Source organism: Lactuca serriola, chromosome 1 (assembly GCF_051521515.1).
Source record: "Lactuca serriola cultivar US96UC23 chromosome 1, Lser_US96UC23_V15, whole genome shotgun sequence".
Taxonomy (NCBI): Eukaryota; Viridiplantae; Streptophyta; class Magnoliopsida; order Asterales; family Asteraceae; genus Lactuca; species Lactuca serriola.
The window spans coordinates 168,308,854-168,328,902 of NC_136408.1; positions in this window are offsets into that span (position 1 = coordinate 168,308,854).

Here is a 20,049-nt window from a genome sequence, read left to right on the forward strand (position 1 = left end):
GGTATGATCGAAGTTGAGTCCGTATCGAAACACCTTTCGTCTACATGGCTCGGTCTATTTTGGTTCCATGAAAATTAAGGAACTGAAATGAACCGAACGCTCGGTCTATTTCGGTTCCGTAATTTTAGGGAACCAATATATGTCGACCACTCGATCTATTTCGGCTCCATACTTTTAAGGAACCGATATTAGCTGAACGCTCGGTCTATCTCACTTTAAAATCTCTAAAGGTTAGTTTCGGTTGTATAATTTGTTCACAATTTATTTTTTTCTTATTTATTTCAATCTTTTTTTAAAGTTTTTCTGTTAACAAAAACACAAAAATATTTTTCTTCTATGTTTTATTAAGTTTTTTTCTTTTAAATTAAATATTCCAATATATATATATATATATATATATATATATATATATATATATATATGTGTGTGTGTGTATATATATTTGCATTTCGTGTGGTTTAATAATTTTTTCTTCAGGTCTCTAAGACATAGAAAGTTCGTGATCTTAAAACAAGGGAAGGTATGAAATTTCTCATTATACAACTAGTTAGGTGTCCCTAGAAGCATGCTGCTGCATGTAGACCGAAGCCTCAAAGACTCTGAGTAAGGCCTTAATGATTCGATCTATACCTATCGTTTCTACCCAATCAGGCCAAATTCTCTCAAGTCACGAGCTACCTACTCTTCTCAAAGTAGTTAAGAATTTACTGCTTTGTCAATCTGTAACAACAGAGGTACTTTCAGTTCTTTAACCACCTAATCAATATTCTTCATCTACTTTCGGTTCACAAATGTAACCCTTGAGACTCCCGGTTTTTACCACTGAGGTTTATGGTTACAATATATATATATATATATATATATATATATATATATATATATATATATATGTGTGTGTGTGTGTGTGTGTGTGTGTGTTGATGATCTTAGCTGCGTATACCACGTGCTGAGTGAGACCCACAACCCAATACCAATAAGGAATTAACAGTGAATTTTCAAATTCAAGATTTAACTTGTTACCTTTTGAAATCTCTTTTTATTTAATGCGAGACCCTCATGAAATTGTCTGACACCAAGGCACTTCTTCCCAGTAGGTCATGTTTTGTTTTATTTTTGAGATTTCAATTCCCAACCACTTATCAAAATATCTTTCTTACTTGTTCAACAGACCACATCGGTCTCACAAGTACTTCACCTTACTCTCGGTCTTATATTAAGTATCGAGGTTCGGTTGGAGATAAGCCACCTTTTAGATCCGATTGTTGAAAAGAATCCTTTCGATGTTTATTAACAGACACTCGATCGTAATTTTTCGGGGAACCATGCAAGCACTTCAAGTCTCTCTTGACTTTGAAGGAAGAGATTCATGCCCGGAATCAACTGTTTTATGTTGTGCTAAGACATCACTTACATCCTATACACATTTGGTTTATTTCTATATCTTTGTCACTCTTGCACGAAAATTCTTTTACTTTTCCAAAATACTAATGACCTTCTCTGGTGTATTATGATTAACCTTGCGTGCTTTGCAAGTAGAAGATTCGGTTGAAGAGGTAACATGTGGATGAGAATTTGAACCAATTTAACAGATAAGGATGGAAATGGGCGCGTGAATTTGAAACGGCTCCTAGCCACACGCGTGATGACGTTTATCTGGGGAAACCAAGTTGTCAAATCTCGCTTTTTCAGGCGACGGATCAGCGATCGTGTAATCATAAAAGAAGATTATTTCTCTCTCATAGTAATGGTATATAAAGGGTTTCTCACACCCATTGTACTATCTTACCTTCTTCACCATCTCTCGAATATAACAGGCGATTATCAACCGTTCATCTTCTTTATTCAACAATGGCAGATTCATCTTCTCACCATGACCAATCTGCTTCATCTTCCCTACTGTTGATCAAACCCAACCAGAACTTGATCATTGAGCTGAATCCATTTCTGTACGACTACTACATGCTCGAGGTTGTTGATTGCCTTAAGTATTCTCCACTGGTTTTGGCATTATCTCAGGTAGAATCTATTCCGATGTCTCTGTTATCGGAGGTTTACTCTAGCGCTTCATATGACAAGAACAAGGGTAGGATTTACTTTCAGATCTTCAATCGCAAGACTTCGATTTCAAAAGTTTGATTCTGTTCGTTGCTAGGGCTTGTAGTCGATGCCTCTGTAATCTCTCCTGATTTTGTTACGACAACTTAGCTCTTTGCCATGTTCTATGAGATTGGCTATACTGAGGTTCTTGTTTCTTTTACGAAGTTGAAGAAGTTGTGTCTACCACCACAATGGAATGGGTTATTAACTCTACTTCACAAGGGTTTGGGTGAAAGAGTAGCAGGGTCAGATGGTTCCAATAGGTGCTTCATGACCATTCTTTATGGTCATTACAATGGCCTCAATCTAGACTATGGGTCATTGATTTGGTCTCAATTGGTGCAAAGCCTCACTTCCTCGACCAAGCATTTAGAGATTTCTTGTGGGTGATTCTGGACGATTGTTACACAAAGAGCCATCTTTTCACTTAATATTCCGGTGATGCAGGATGTTTTGTTATCCTCTGTGGCCACTTTTCACACCAAGAAGGAGATTATCGCCGATCCATCCAGATACACTCATATTGGCTCCATCCCTGAGACAATGTCTCGCTGTGTTCCACTAAACAACAATGTTATGGAAGCTTATCGCAAACTCAGTCCTACTGGTCCTCGCCGATTAACACCAAGATGAAGGCAGCTTTGGAAGCCGTGGAAAAACCTTCTAAACGTGGCAAGAAGATGGAAGATAAGCATGCTGATCCAGTATGGGGTGCGTCTTCAAAAGTTGACAAATCAACAAAGAGTGATAAGGAAGGATCTAAGAAGCGGAAATCAGAGAAAGGGGGATCTTCGGCTGATCCTAAGAAGATTAAGAGGATGGCAAGAAGGTCTACATCGACTAATGAGGAAGAAGAACCTCATCTTGAAGACTCACCAAGAGGAAACACGCCTCCTCGATCTCCGATTCCAACTGAAGAGCTCCATGACAAGGTATCCACTCTGATGAGTTCAAAACTCTTTGATCGATTAGATCTTTGTAACAGGTAAATAAATAAAACAGAAACAGTAATGTAAAATACACAAGTATGGATCTGAATGTGTCGAATGATTTGATTAACTCAATCCTCAGCAGAGCTCGATGAAGAACTTCCGCTGTAGAGGATTCTAGGGTTACAAAAGATAAGAACTTGTACGCTATCAAATCTCTCACAATCTTACGTTAAGAATGCATGCAAGCATCTATATATAATAAACCCTAAACAAAACTCACGGATGGACAGGCCCATATCAGAGCCAAAACTTGGACTAGCTAACGAGCCCAAAGGACGTAACACTAAATTGGACCTAACAATCTCCCCCTTTGCGTCAATTTGGAGCGAGACTATCATTTCTTATTGCTTGGACCAGCTTCTGGAACCTTCTTGGTTGTATCAAACAGACGAGAGATAAGTGCGAGAATAGTCTGTCTGAAGCGACTGTACCATTGAATCATATCATCAAAGTACTGCTTGTCATCCGCCGAATTCTGCTTGCACCGATGAATGATCCCTAAGACATGTTCCAGACATGCAGTGGTATAGAGATGTTTGTCTGCCAAAGCGAACAGGCATTTTTGGCCTTCGTTTCTGGTAAACATAACGGAGTTTCTCTTCGGGTCTATCTTTCCTATCTGCATCATGTTTAGGTCACTTGCTGAGCCAACAGGAGATATGGTAGGCTTTTTCTTGAATACATTCTCTATCTCCTGATCCATCTTGGTGACTTCCATAGTGTAACAAACAAGCATCCTCTTGAAGTGGTCAATGATCAGACCATATTCTGCTTCATTAGTAAGAAGGATGTTGTGCAAGATGATCCAGTCGTGTGGATTCAAGTTGGGAAGATTAGCAAGCGAGATGGCATGTTCGGTCTTGGCAGATCCTCTCAGCACCTTAAACCGAACGTTGGTGAAGTTTCCTTCCTTATACGGCTTTAGAACCCGAACATTGACAATCTTCTGAGCGCTCCATGTTTGGTACTGTGGTTGAGTGGCCCTTAGATAGAATTCGACTAAGTCCATGTCAACCTTTGGATGAGGATGAGGGAACTCAGCGATGTTGTCAAAGGCATGGAATACGAACGCCTTTCGGGTCAGTGGCATGTCGAACTGAGAATCGACAGTATTATCACGATCAAGAGAGATCACCGGTTCTAGCCACAAGATGCTTGGAGTTTCTATGGCTTCTTTCAGCAACTTCTCAAGAGTCCAAGGAGGAAAAAGAGTTTTCCTACTCTCGAGAAGGTCGTGAGCTTCTTTCTGTCTTCTTTCGGATTCTTCAGCCTCTCTAGCTACACAAGCGCTGATGTCAGCATCTTTATCTCGACCTTGCTTCTTCAGAAGGTCGGCAATGGTCTCCTTATCTTCATCATCGCTCTCCTCAGCAATTTGCTTGCCCTTGTCTTTAACACCCGAACCTGAGGCTTGGCCTGTAGGAGGAGGTTCGGTTGTTTTGGTTGCTGTTGAAGTAGGAGGCGGTTGAGACACATTTTCTTTTTCTCCCCCTTGTTTCGGAATGGCCACGAAATCAAGGAGCCCTTCAATCTTGCTCAGGAAAGAGAGGGCAGGAGCAAGTTTTTCTGCAAGAGTACGCCTCACAAAATAGTTGAGTATTGGGTCATGTGCGTCCAGGTTGTTTGAAATGGATGCGTAGACATCCGAAACACACGATGAAATCACCTCTCTTTCAGATCGAAGAGACTCAATCTCCTTTTGAGAATTGGAGAGTTGAAGACTCTTGACCTTTAGAGCGGTGGTTTTTCTGGCAAGAGCATCAATGAGTGAGTTTTCAGAAGCAAGGTCCTCATGGAGCTTAGTCAATCGTTCTTCAATCGTCGCCTTAAACGCTGAATTGTCGTCTGAGAGAGTCTGACGAAGAGAAGCAAAAGACTTCAGTTCTGATGCAACCGAGGTAGCCAGCTGGTTGACAATGGGTTCCAGCTTCGTTTTGGTGGCCTCAGCAGATTCCTGTAAAGATTGTAAGAGAGAAGAAGCATCAGTGAATAGTTTATCGACTTTTTTGGTCGCTGCCTCACAGGCTTTGGTTGAGGCATCAATGGCTGCAGTGGCAGAGTCTAGAGATACTTTATGAGCTTTGGAAAAAGCATCAACAATTTTCTGAATGGCAGCTTTAGAGATGGTAGAATGGGATGAAGAAGAGGAAGCGATGAGCGAATCGATTTTATCATGAAGCTCCTTGAGATGTCTCTTGGTAACGGGAGCGTCATCATCGTCGTCACTCTCTACCTGAAACGGACTGTAATAGACCGAATCAAATGTCATATCCTCCCCGCCGAGGAATGGTTCTTTGTCCACTGCTGCCTAAGCAGGAGATGAGGGTGGTGGTAAGGGTGGAGGCTCGGTAGTTGTAGTAGGTTCGGGTTGGGTTGTATGTTCGGTAGTTGGTGGGGGTTTGGGTGCGTCAGTAGGAACCCCCGTATCAGATACGTTGGTTCTTACTTCTGCGGTGGTGGTGGTTGCTTCGGAGGGAGTACTGGGATGGAGGTGGATGGTATTTGAGTGGTGGAGGTTATGGGGGGAATGGAAATGGGAATGGTAATAGGTGGAGAAGAGATTGGTGAAGTGGAAAAGTGAATTTCAGGAGAAGGCGATCGTGGTGGAGTGTTACCACGAGGAGATCCGTCAGAGGCAGAATTCTCTTCCTCAGATTCTCTTGAGGAGGAAGCGATTATCAGCTTTCGCCTTGGTTGAGTTTTTCTCTTCTTCAGCGGAGGAGACTGAACAGTCTGTGTAGTTTTACGCTTCTTGGGAGAAGGGCCTTTCGCTCCCTTACCAACTTGCTTGTCTTTGCCTTTGTCAGTTTTCTTTCCCCTTGGGAAGGCTTGTCGGCTTCATGGATTGACTTGAGCATTTCAGGAGTAAGCTCTCTCGGACCAGAGCGACGAAACTCCTTGTTGGTTCGAATGATCCGGCTGTCGGCGGGAACATCTCCATACATCGTCTCAGGAATAGAGCCAATAAATTGAAATTTTGAGGCATCGGAGACAATGATCTTCGTGGTATGGAAAGTATCAATCGAAGACATTAGAGAACCAGCAACAATGGGGACTTGGTACTTTTCCATCACCCATTTTGTAATGAGAGTCCAAAATCGAGCATAGGAAATCTCGGAATGCCGAGAAGTAGAAGACAGACTCTGAATGAGTTGTTGCCATAGGACCGACCCGTAGTCCAAGTTGATACCGTTGTAGATCCCGTACAGAATCGTGACGAAAAGATGACTTGCTCCGTCTGATCCAGCACTGCGTTCAGACAGCCCCTTGAACAGCACTGTAAACAACCCATTCCACTGAGGAGGCAGGCACGATTTCTTGAACTTCATAACCGTTGTCAGCACCTCAGTATACCCCATGCTGTAGAACATAGAGAACATGTGACCCATCGAAATCGATTCAGGGTTAACCCTAGTTGAATCAGGTTCAAACCCTAAAATTGAGCAAAACCTTTGCTTGGAAATTAGCACCTTGTGATCGAGCACGTCGAAGAAGATCCTGTCGACTGCCTTGTCGTAATGAGCAGTGGCAAAAATCTGAGATAAGAACTCCATAGGAACTGCTTCAACTTTGGTGAGAGCAGGAGAAATCGGTGAGTACTTGAGGCATTCGATTATCGGGAACATGAAAGCATCATAGACCTGAGGAGTAAAATCGATGATCAAACTCTATTGGGGACGAATCGGCAGGATGTGGGAAGTGGCATGAACTGATGATGAATCTACCATTGTTGTGAAGAAGATGGGAGAGATGATGAACAGTAGAATACTTGAAGGTTTTCTTGCTCTTTAAAATATGGGTGCAGTAAAGAGGTAAACAATGGTGTACGTTACATTTTATATTGTGGGTAGAGGAGAGAGAAGAATCTGTCCCAAATCTTCAAGGGAAATACGAAGGGTTTTTTGGAAGTGACTGATGCGTGACAGTTGGTAGCACCGATGATTACGCAAGAGAGAGAGTGTCAGTCCCGATTCACACGCCTTCCCATCAGGCGCCGTTTTTAAACGAAACAGTTCCTCTTCGCACGCCTGGCTGTCAAGCGCCGTTTGAAAGTCAAATCGATTGGACTCCCGCCTGAGTCAGCATCTTATCCTTTTAGATTAAACGTCATCCTTAAGCAAAATTGACCACGTGGATCAATATTAACCACAACTCCCTTATAACTGCAAATCCCATTTGAAATTATGCCTTGTAACTAATGAAACCAGAATTTTGGAAAATCAAAAAGATTTTCGTGCTTAGTGTGTAAAAGAAAAAGAAATAAAGCAACACATATGAGGGATTTTGTGATGTCAGTAAAGACACGAAACAAAGGATCCCGGGCACGAATCTCTTCCTTCAAAGTCATGAGAGACTTTAAAGTGTTGGTGTGGTTTTCTGTTTAATAACGATCAGACACTTACTGTGAAGTGTTGAAAGGCTTCTTTTAATCAGGCTAATTTAGGGGGCTTTCGCTTCAATTCAGAATTCCTGATCTTGATATAAGACAGAAATCGAACGAAGTACTTGTGAGACCAATGCAGTCTGTTGAACAAGTAGGTTTGAAATAATTTAAGTGGCTAGATAAAATAGTTTATGTAAAATCTCAAAAAAAAAAAATTAAAACTGGATTCCAAGGGAAGAAATGTTATAGGACTTAGCAATTTCATATGAATCACACAAAAGAAAATTAGAGATTTGACTTTCCATCCTCATTGATAAATCTGTCAATTCGTTAGTGAAAGCTTAGAGAAAAATTGATTGTTCACCGTCAATGCATAGTAGGTATTGAATTGTGGGTTTCACTTAGTACGTAGTGACACGAAGCTAAGATCATAAACACAGAAATTGTGTAACCATAAACCTCAGTGGTAATTTCTGAGAGTCTCAAGGGTTACGTTTATGAAGCGAATGAGATGGAGAAAAGTAGTGTAGATGGTGTAAAGAAACTAAAGTACCTTTGCTGTTAAAACAAGGACCAAGCAGAAAACTCTTATCTCATGTGAGAAGAGAGTCAGGTAGCTCATGATTAAAATAAATATGAAAGCCTAATTGGGAAGACAAGGTTTGTATGTACCACGTCAGTAAGGCTATTATTCAGAATCAGGTGAGGCTTTGGACACATACAACAACATGCTTCTAGGGACACTTAACTAGTGAAATGATTTCCCCACAAATAGACACACAAAAAGATAAGACACATAACAAAACAAAATAATAGAAAAATTAATAAAAAATATTTTTGGAGTTTTTGAATTCATGAAAAGAAAATAAGAAAAAAATATTTTTGGAATTTTTGATTTAAAGAAAAATAAACAAATAAAAAAATGAGACACAAAAAAAAAATTTGGAACCGAACCCGAGCGTTCGGTCTATTTCGGCTAAAAAAAATTTGGAACCGAACCCGAGCGTTCGGTCTATTTCGGTTGCAAAGAAAAATAAGTTTGAAAAAGAAAAGAACTTTGAAAATAAGTGAAATGAATAAAGAAAATGATACAAAAGGTTTACAACCAAAGAAACTACCTTAGAGTGATAAGCGAAGATCAGATGATAAGACCGAACCCGAGCGTTCGGTTCATTTCGGTATACCAGAACAAGACCCGGACCCGAGCGTTCGGTTCATTTCGCTTCTAACTTTTAATTTTGAGAAGTAGTCTTTGGTACTGACTCTGATTCCATCATACCTAGCCCTTGTAGAATGTTATTGAAAGATGCTTCAGGAAGAGCTTTGGTGAAGATGTCAGCCAGTTGATCAGTGGTTCGAACAAAGTGAATTTCGACGTTCCCATCTTCCACATGATCCTTAATAAAATGATACCTCAGTGCTATATGCTTGGTCTTGGAATGTTGCACTGGGTTATGACAGATCCTAATTGCACTTTCTGAATCGCAATATAGTGGGATCTTTTTCATATTGAGTCCATAGTCCCGGAGCTGGCTTTGGATCCAAATCACTTGAGATGTACAGGAGGTAGCTGCGATGTACTCTGCTTCGGCTGTAGACAGAGATACACATGTTTGTTTCTTTGATTGCCAGCTAACCAACTTCCCGTTTAGGAATTGGCAGCCTCCAGTGGTGCTTTTCCTGTCTAAACCACAACCTCCAAGGTCTGCATCTGAGTAGGCTTGAACGAAGAAACCTGAGTTTGATGGATACCATAAACCGAGAGAGGTGGTTCGTTTCAGATACCGGAGTATGTTTTTCACTGCAAGCATATGTGGTTCACGAGGATTCGCCTGAAATCTAGCACAGTAACACACATAAAACATTATATCAGGCCTGCTAGCAGTGAGGTACATCAAAGAACCAATCATCTGGCGATATAACTTAATATCGACTGCCGGTTTTTCCAATGATGGTGTGAGCTTGGTGCCGAATGCCATTGGAACTTTAACCTTTGAGTCTCCCATCATGCCAAATTTAGCAAGAAGAGTCTTGGTGTAAGCTTCCTGGTTGATAAAGATGCCTTCGGGTCCCTGTCTAATATTTAAACCAAAGAAAAAGTTAATCGGACCCGCTGAGCTCATTTCAAATTTAGTCTCCATCAGCTTTCTGAATTCAGCTGTTAAGCTAGGATTCGTTGACCCAAAGATGATATCATCGACATAGATTTGAACAGTCATAAGGTGGTTACCTTCCTTCTTACGAAAGAAGGTTGGGTCAACCGAACCTTGTTTGAATTTTGACATCTTTAAAAACTTAGTTAGCGTTTCATACCATGCCCTAGGTGCTTGTTTCAGACCGTAAACCGCCTTGTCCAGAATATAACAGTGATTGGGGTACTTTTCATTAACAAATCCAGGAGGTTGCTCCACGTAAACTGTTTCTTCAAGTTCTCCATTCAGAAAGGCGCATTTCACGTCCATTTGGTAGACCTCAAAGTTCTTGTGTGCAGCATAGGCCAGAAATATTCGAACAGATTCCAGCCTCGCTACCGGAGCAAAAGTTTCCTCATAATCAATTCCTTCCTCTTGGCAGTATCCTTTCACCACGAGATGGGCTTTGTTTCGAATCACATTGCCCTCCTTGTCCATTTTATTTCTGAATACCCATTTAAGACCAACAACTAAGGCGTCTTTAGGAGTTGGAATGAGGCGCCAAACCTTATTTCTTTCGAACTCGTTGAGTTCATCTTGCATAGCTTGAACCCAGTCAGAGTGATCAAGAGCAGTATTTACTGTCTTCGGTTCAACTTTTGAGACGAAAGAATTATACATGCAGAACTCTACTTTGGAGAATAGAGATGTTTGCTTTGCCTTCAGTTGAGATAGGGTCAGGACCTTTTCAGAGACATTACCCACTACCTGGGATACAGGATGATCTCTTGTCCACTTAACAAGAGGAGGGTAATTTGGATCATAGGATGGATCTAATTCAGCATTCACCATTTCTTCCAATTCAGATTGACTATCGTCGTCGTAGAACATATCAAAATTCTCCCCCTCGACTGATGAGCTTTCAAGTGCAGCTGGACTTTCTGGTGCTACAGGACTTTCTGGTGTTGTCGAGCTTTCGGGAGCTGAAGCGCTTTCGGGTGCAGTTGAGCTTTCGGGTGGAACTGGAATAGAATTCTCCCCCTCAACTTGTGAGCTCGGTTGTTTTGATGAAGATGGATTCTCCCCCTCAACTGAAGGACCATGCTTAGGAGGTTCGTTTGAAACTTGTTCTCCTTCACCCATTCGGTTGGCTGCTTCTTCGACAATTTGCTTCAGATGGTCGACCCTATTATCTGCTGACTTGGCCTCCGAGAGAGTAGCTTTTTCAGGTTCATCAAATAGTTCCACAAACTGATCGAACAGATTCGAATCGAAGCCGAAACTTGACCAGTTTGAGTAAAAATCTCTCCAATTGCTTCTTCAGTAGCCTTTAGCTTTTTAACGTAGTTATCATCAAAAGTCACATAATATGTTTCTTCGATCTTCCTAGAGCGCTTATTTAAGACCCGGTAAGCTTTTGAAGTAAGAGAATATCCCAGAAAAATTCCATCATCAGCTTTAACGTCAAACTTGTTACAATGTTCTTTGGAGTTGAAGATGAAGCATCGTGAGCCGAACACATGGAAGAATTTTACGTTCGGCTTTCTGTTATTAATGATCTCATAGGGAGTAAGAGAAAAGCGCTTGTTGAGATAAGACCTATTCTGCGTGAAACATGCTGCAGCAATAGCGTCAGCCCAGCAATATAAAGGAAGAGAAGCGAAACTTAGCATCGTTCGGGCCGCCTCACACAAGGATCGGTTTCGTCTTTCGACAATTCTGTTCTGTTGAGGCGTATAGGGAGCTGAGAAGTTGTGACTGGTTCCTTTTTCTGCCAAAAAGTCTTCAAATTCTTTATTCTTGAACTCCAGTCCATTATCGCTCCTGATGTTACGAATGACTTTTCTCAATTGCACTTCAACCTGCTTAATAAACATCTTTAGCTTAGGAGTAGCCTCAGATTTGTGCTTCAGAAAGAACACCCATGTAAAACGTGAGAAATCATCAACAATAACAAGAATATACTTGCTACCGTCAATGCTTTCGATAGATGATGGACCACACAAGTCAATGTGAAGCAACTCAAGTGGTTCAACAACTTTTGTGTTTATAATGGATGGGTGACTTTGACGACTCTACTTCCCCATTTCACACACAACACACAAATGTTCTCGATCAAACTTGAGCAATGGGAGACCCCGAACATGACCTCCTGTGACAAGCTTGTTGATGTCCTTGAAGTTGAGATGTGAGAGCCTTCGGTGCCACAACCAGCTTTCGTCAGAATGAGCTTTGGATAATAGACATATAGCTGGATTTCCTTTGATTGGTTTGAGATTGAGAGGAAACATTTCGCCTTTGCGTTCTGATTTGAGAATTACACTTTTTGATTTCTTCTCTATGATTTCTGAACCTTCATCATCAAATGAAACTTTGAGATTGGTGCCTCCTACTAGTTGAGACACACTGATGAGATTATGCTGTAGACCTTCAACATATGCCACCTTTCTTATTGTGAAGTCTCCATTGGTTATCATCCCATAACCCTTTATCGTTCCATAACAATTGTTGCCGAACTTGACATTTCCACCATTCTGAAGAGATTGAAACTCTCTTAGCTCTTCCTTCCTCCTTGTCATGTGACGTGAGCATCCACTGTCTATGTACCATTCTTCGTCGAACTGCTCGTCACTTATAACCTGCAAAAATTAAGCAGATTTAGGAACCCAAAGTTTCTTGGGTCCACATGAGCCTTTCACAGGAACAGGAATAGTAAGAGAAACATCAATAAGATATGTTCTTTTTATTAATGTTGTTTCATCTTTTCTTTTAATGGTAAACACTTTGATTTTGTTAGGATTAGCAACAATGGGTTTGGTTTCAGGTTTTGGTGTTTGGGCTTTAGACTTCTTTCGGTCTTCCTGGACAGAGGGAATCTTCGATTTTCCTTTCAGGTTTGTTGATGATTTAGAATGTTGAGCAGGAACAAAATTGGGTTTAGAAGAGAATTGAGAACTAGAAGAATTAGAATGGAAATTTCTTCTGACTTGCGGTTCGATATGACCCTTTTGTTTTTAGTCATTGGAAGGATCGAACCTGGACGTTCGGTAGCTATTGCTTTCGGGACCGAACCTGTCCTTTCGGTTGTTGTTGCTCTCTGAACTGAACCTGTCCTTTTGGTTATGTTCCTCATGTGGCCTGAAATCCTTTTTCTCTTGCTTTGAATTCTTATCGTGATAGGAGAAATGGGCGTTTTGAGATCGCCAAAACTACTTTAGCTCTGAGAGGTTCTTTTTGTATCTCAGATTCCTCTACTGCTTTTGATCTTTCACTTGTTTTGGCTGTTTGTGGATGTTAGCCTTTTGCTTCTGCTTCTTGTCAGCCGGTTCATTTTTCACAGATGATGTTTCGCTTGTGGAAGTGACTTCTTCTATAGGAACTTCTTTTGTACCACTAGTGCTTGGCACGTTGAAGTTGTCAGGCTTGTTCAGTGGCTCTGGTACATATCTGCCTTTGGTTTTCCAGGACGTCCGCTCTGATAGACCAACAGTTTCGTCGGCATTATCTATAGGAGCAGACCAAAAAAACTCATCACAACCATCTGCGTTATCTTCATTTACTATGGCAGTGAGTTCGGGTGTTTGATGCTTGGTTACTCCTGTGACCTTGTACACCTGATTTGGTGTTGTTCTTACCTTTTCGTACACAACAACCTTTTCTTCAAGAATCGGGGACTTATTTTGGGGCAAACGAGCGAACTCCACAGAATTTTCAAAAATAAATTTTTTGTGGTTTTCGGGTTCGCTCTTGACAAACTCAGAGCAGTCGACTACATCCTCTATAGAGATTTCACTCATATCATCGTCCTCATTAAGTTCAAATGCGTTTTCAACATCAATTTTATTTTTTGAACTTAAATTGGCACTCAATGAGTCAAATTTTTGTATAGTTTCAGTCCTTAGTTTCAGCTTATCGTTTTCATCCAAAAGGTTTTTCAGCATGTCCTTATGGTCCTTGGACTTTATGAAAGATTCTATTTTGTCCAGACCATACATGTAAGTGGGATTCACATCATCAGACGATACAACACTTTCGCAGTTATATGCTTCAGCATCGATTTCATCCTCCTTAAACTCAAGGAAGGGCAAAATCATGTGATGAATTTTCTGCCCTATTTCACAATTCAGATGTAATTGAGTGATGTTAGCATAAATTCGTTTAGCAATAAAAAAAAAACATTTCTCTGTTTTAAAAGTTTTAAATTGTCTCTTTGTAAATAAATGTTTTCATCCTTAGACTTTATCAGCTCCGACTCTTTTTGCTCTATCCACATCCTTCGCTCCTCACTCTTGGAAGACACCCTGCTTATTTGGTCAGTTAGGTTAGAATTGGTGACCCGTGTTTGAGTTAAACAACTATCTAGATTTAAGATTCTTGAATTTAAGCTATTTAATTCTTTTTCATATGATTTATGTGGGACTTTGAATGAAATAAAGAGAGATTGTACCTTCTTGATCAATTCATCAAGCTCATTGATCTGCACACTGAGAGGTTTTGCTGTGAAGCATAAGTCCTCTCGCTCCTTGGTGTCCTCGTTTCCACCATCAGTATTGTATCCCCTTATGTGAGATACATCAGTCACCACAAAACACTTTCCACTGCTTTCGTCACCTCTTGCAACATATTCCTTTCCATGTGAAGGCTTTCTCACTTCATCATCCTCTGAGTCAGTTGACCATACCTGCACGCCACCGAACTCGTCATCCTTTGCCGAACCCTATACAATAAGAGCATTCATAGAAGGGTTAGTAGCAGCTTTCTTCCTCTTGATCTCTTCCAGCTTTTTCATCAAGACAGCCTCTTCATCTTTTTCCTCATCTTTCTCTGCCATTTTCTTCATAACACAATCTTTAGCATAATGGTTCTTTCCTCCATAGTAATAGTAGCTAATGCCAGAATCTCCTTCAACTGTCGCCTCTTTCTTTGGTTCCTCTGTCTTCGGCTCCTCCCTTACCTTTTCTGAACTACAGCTTCCCTGCCAATTTCTGTTTTTATTGGTAGGAAACCTCTTCTTGATGAACCTCTTGGGATTGGATACCATCATAGCATAATCTTCTGACGTAAGATCATAGTCCTCTAGGTTCAGATCTTCGTCTTCCACTGCATTCTTGTCTTTTGATAGGAGGGCCAAGGACCCCAAACTTGAGACCACATTCTTTTCTTGCATGACAATCTTTTCTTGGGATTTCAGAATTCCCACCAGCTTTGCCAATGAATATGACTTGAACTGCTCATGAGCTTTAACTGTAGACACGACAGCTCTCCATTTAGATCTTAGGCCATTCCAAAAGGTTACCTTCTGTTCAATCAACTTCCTTTCTATATCATGTTTGATCATCTTGATAAGAAGATGATTGAATCGATCAAACGTCTGAGTGACAGTTTCATCAGAATTCTGCTTAAATTCACCAAACTCAGACAAAAGCAAGGTCTGAATAGAATGCTCTAAATCTTCATCTGTGGAATACAGCTCTCGCAACCTATCCTAGATTTCCTTAGCGGTACTGCAGGAACTCACCAACCTAAACGTGTCAGATTGAAGAGCGAATCGGATCAGCCTCAATGCTTTGATGTTGCACTGAAACTTCTCCTTTTCATCTTGAGCAACGTCTTTAACATCTTTTAACAGATCATTATATTCTTTCTGAGTTTTAATGATCTTGGATGTTCCTGAGTGAGCATATGGTCCAGACACAATGGCTTCCCAAATAAGATACCCATTATCTTCAGATCCGATGACATAGTCTTCAAAATGATGAGCCCAAACTTTGTAATCCTGGGTGTATAGAATAGGAATCTTCGTCGTTGATCCAATGCTGTTTGAGATGTTGATAGGATTAGATTGAGAATCGTCCATGCTTGATCGTTTACCTGTTTGAAAGATCAGACTTGTAATATGTAATATTAGGGCAAACGAATAAATAAAGAGATACATCAATTATGGCGTGACGGCTGAATAAATATCAGTTAATGCGGAATAACCCTAATCGCTTCTTTCACAAAAGATGTGTATGAATTACATAGCCTCCTGCTCTGATACACTCCACCTGCTTCACCACCTAAAATCACTGTTTCAGTCTTGGTTGCAAACACCACTGCTTCAAATTCGGCTCTCATAATTCCCCCAATTTTTACAACACAACAAATTTCCACATCAATTCCACCACCGCCTGTCAGCACTACTCTCATTGTCACTTCAACACCCATCCTTACCTCAACAACAACCAATTTACCGGTGTGTGTCAACATATCTGATACGGGGGAATTTACTGGTACTGAACCTCCTATTACCACTAAACCAATTACACCTACTGCTTTAGATGAATCTAATCCGATTCTTGGAGGTGATGATTTTGAGTATGACTCCACTTACTATATTCCTTATCGGCTCCCGACTGAAGATGATGATGTTGCCCCTGTTACTAAGGACCAACTTGATAGTACTCATGAGAAGCTTGACAAGCTGCTTGATTGTTATCAGAAGCTTGTTGATGTTATACTGAAAGCCTTCATGGATACAGCCTTGGAGCAATATACCCAATCCATGGATAAGTGCTCAGCTGCTATGGATGATTCTACTTCCCAGTGTAAACAAGATACTAAGGATGTTAAGGATCTTATTCATGATTCTAAACTTTTCTTAGAGTCGCTTCAGGGTCATGCCAACTACAATGCTACCAAGGTTAATGCTTCAGTTGACTCTCTAACACACTCGCTTCAAGGAGAACAAGCAAAATTTGAAGCAGTTTGAGCTGATATTCAAGCCGAGAATAAATCTCATATTTCCTCTATTGACTCCCGGTTAGAGAAACTCATGGATGATTTAGCCGTTGAACGACAACTCAGAGACGAACTTGCTAGACAGACTGCTACTGTGGCGGCTCAGAAGGTCCAACTTGAACAAGCAGAAAAAGAGATTGAATTGTTGAAGGTTGAATGTGCTGTTTTTCAAAGCTGTTCTGGTGATGTCCTGGGTATACTGAACAATGTCATTCATGCTCATGATCTCGTTTTGACGCTGACTATCAGGAATCATCTCACTACCAAACTTCTTCCGGCGATTGCAATACTTCATGAAATGAAGGGTGTTTCGAAGCCGATGGTCGCTCCGCAACAAGGGGGAGAAGGTATGCAAGTTACAGTAGAAAATCCGTCAGGTCAACCTCCTGTTCAACCGAAAGTTATGATCAAACTTGAACCGAAGGGTAATGAAGCTTCGGGTTCTAGTGTTAAAGAAAAGAAGGGTCCATCCAATGATGATGGTGATGAAAACCAGGAAACAATAACCGACATACTCAAAAGAAAGCAAAGAGATCGGGAGTTAAATGAGACTCAGAGGATTGCGAAGGAAGAAGAGGAGAAGGAAATGAAGAGGAAAGAAGAGCATGATGCTCTTGAATGTAAAATAGCCCTTTTCCCCCCATGGACTAGGGAAAAGATGATAAAAGAGGCGATTGAATTCCCAAGTGTTTTCTAGTTGGAACCAGTGGCTTCATTTGATATTGAAAACATGATGGATTCTCAATTCGATATGCCTATCACGAGGAAGGCGTTCATTTTTCACTGCTTTGATTCTACTGCTGAAGCCCCTTCGCCTCATCCTCAGATTGATCGAGAGCTTATAGATTTTTATCTGAAGTTTGGTCAACCTCAGTACTTGACGTGGAGTGCACAGAAGATCACGTCAGTTAAAGTGCTGAAGCCGACACCTGCAGGGAAATTTGTTAACGTTCAATTTAGAGTGACTCGAGGTTCAGACAACTCGGTCTCTATCATTTCTCTTGCAGATCTCCCAAACTTGAATCCTCATGATTGGATTTTGTTATACAATATTTTGCTTACAAATGCAAAGGAGTATGAACCGATCCTGAATCATTTGAAGAGGATGTTGGGGTCGTATGATTACAAAGTGGCTAAGATGGATCAAGAGATTGCCTCTGTCATGAATAAGAAACCGATTGTGATGCCGACTTCGAAACCGGGAGATGTGAATAAAATGACAACGGGTCAAATTGATCCTACACATCTAACGGTCATGTTCACAAGAGCCGAACACAACATATTTTTATTTGCTCTTGTGGATAAGCATTTGTTCTCAACCGATAGCTTGGAGCACATCATCAACATTATTAATCGGTGCAAGAAGAACAGTGAGTCCGATAAGAAGAACTTCATAGACATGCTTCGGTGGTATATTACATTTCATCACACTCTTCTGGCCATTATATCGAAGCTGTTCAAAACTCTTAAGAAGTCTTCAATTGCTCAACCGAACTGAGCTTTCGGTTCCATGGACGCAAAGGGGGAGATTGTAGGATAAATATGTTGCGTCATGGGCTTTGTTTTGTATTAACCGGATTGGGCCTATCCATCTGTGTTTTGTTAGGGTTATGTAGTATATATAGTGCATGCATGTATGCATTAGATACGTTCTTGAGTTTATTACTTTGATTATCGTTCTATAACCTTAAAACACCTCTACAGTCGAAGTTCTTCAACGAGCTCTTCTGGGTGTTAAAGTTTAATCATTCAGTATTGTTTGAGCCATTCATGTGTCTTGTTCTTATTGGTTCATTCACTGTTTAGAACATATCGATCCCACTAGAATTTTAATTCCAACACTTTGTTTTCTAAAAGAAGAATTTCTTCTTTATATGAGCTTTGGATGTATTCTATAGTATCTTTGACATTTTCTCCTTCAATTACTGCTTGAGCATAATTAGGGAGATTATTAATCCCTTTTTCTGTTTGAAACTTCTGAAAACCATCATATAATGGATCCCATGGAATAGGAACAGAAAGCGAATTTGTAGAACTTGAAGCAATATTTTTGGCTATTAGCCTATTACTCCCATGTTGGATTAGAGGATATTGTCCTCTACCTCAACCACCTTTATTAGTGTAGCCTCCTCTTCCTCTATGAGAGATCATTTTGCAAATATTCACGTGTTAAAAAATCTGGAAGACTGTTATCTTCACGTTTGTATATTGGATTCAAAATCAAACAAGCTAAATTAGCCTGCCGTCTTGCAAACATTTGCTTAGAAACATCATGTTTACAATTTTTATTAAACATAAATTTAGCCACTTGACAATCAGTTTTTATAATAAAATGTTCATTATATAAATCATCTTGTAATTTTAAAATACATTTTACTAGAGCTAAGATTTCTTTATCTATAGTAGAATAATTCTTTTGACTATCAATCCATTTTCTTGAGTGAAATCCAATAAGATATTCATGTTTTGTTTCAGGATTTATTTGTTTGAGAATTCCTCTGTAACCAATATCAGAAGCATCATTTTCTACTATTTTTTTTCCAATTTGGGTTAAATATGTTGGGTTTTCTACGCATCAAATATACTCTAAACTAGGTACAGGAAAAATCGAAACTACGATATACCTAAGTGTACATGTAACCTATGGATCTATGGTTTCATGCTAATTACATCTACCCTACAAAATGAAAATACAAAGAAGAAAAACATACCTCTTATGTATCCCTTCATCTCCATGCTAGATATCTTGATCTTTTCCTCCACGAAGTTGCTTGGATGAGAGGACCCAAACCATAATCCCTTTAATGGTATCACACCCAATGACACCAAATAGTAGAATAACAATAACTAGGAGAAGGGTCAATTTCACAAGCCCTAAGAGGGTTAGAAATCGTACCAATGGGAGGAGGAAGAAGAGTTGACAAAACTTCAAGCCAACGTGAAAGACAGAATGAAATCCCTAAGACCTTATTTATCGCCTTGGATGCATTACTAGGTTTTGTACTCCTTCCCATGTGGGATAGGAGCCTAACCACGAAATTTACTCCCATCCCCATTTGGGATGGAGTGAATTTTGTCTAACTCTAATTTTATAAGTGTTTTGGAATATTCCTGATCAACCAACTATTGATTAAAAAAATATTCAACCATTTGATTAATTAAAATGTTAACTAATTCCCAAAACATATTACCAATTAGTTTCTAGTTAATTATTAACCATAATAATTAATAAACCAATTCCTCCTTTATTTATTCTACTCAATTTGGATCTTGAGGGCAACCCAAAATGACATTGTTATTATTAGAAATATTGCCAATAGTTAATCATCGTAGACACTTTTTCCAATAGTCTCCCACTTAGACAAGTCATCAACTATAAAAGGACGAATACTTCTCCAATAAACAACAGAGAGTTAGCCATCCAATGCAACTACCGAACTCTTGATCTAATCAAGATTCAGACCTTAGATAAGTGATCAACTATCCCTTCATTCTATGATATATGTATGAATTAGGTACATGTATAATGGTCAATATCAGACTTCAAGATTATGTTTTCCGATATAGATTTGTGACGACTACATCTGACTACTAAATTTAACACATTAATTTCAGTCAGGGCTCGGCCAAGCACTTTAGATGTCAGCACCAAATATCGAGGGGC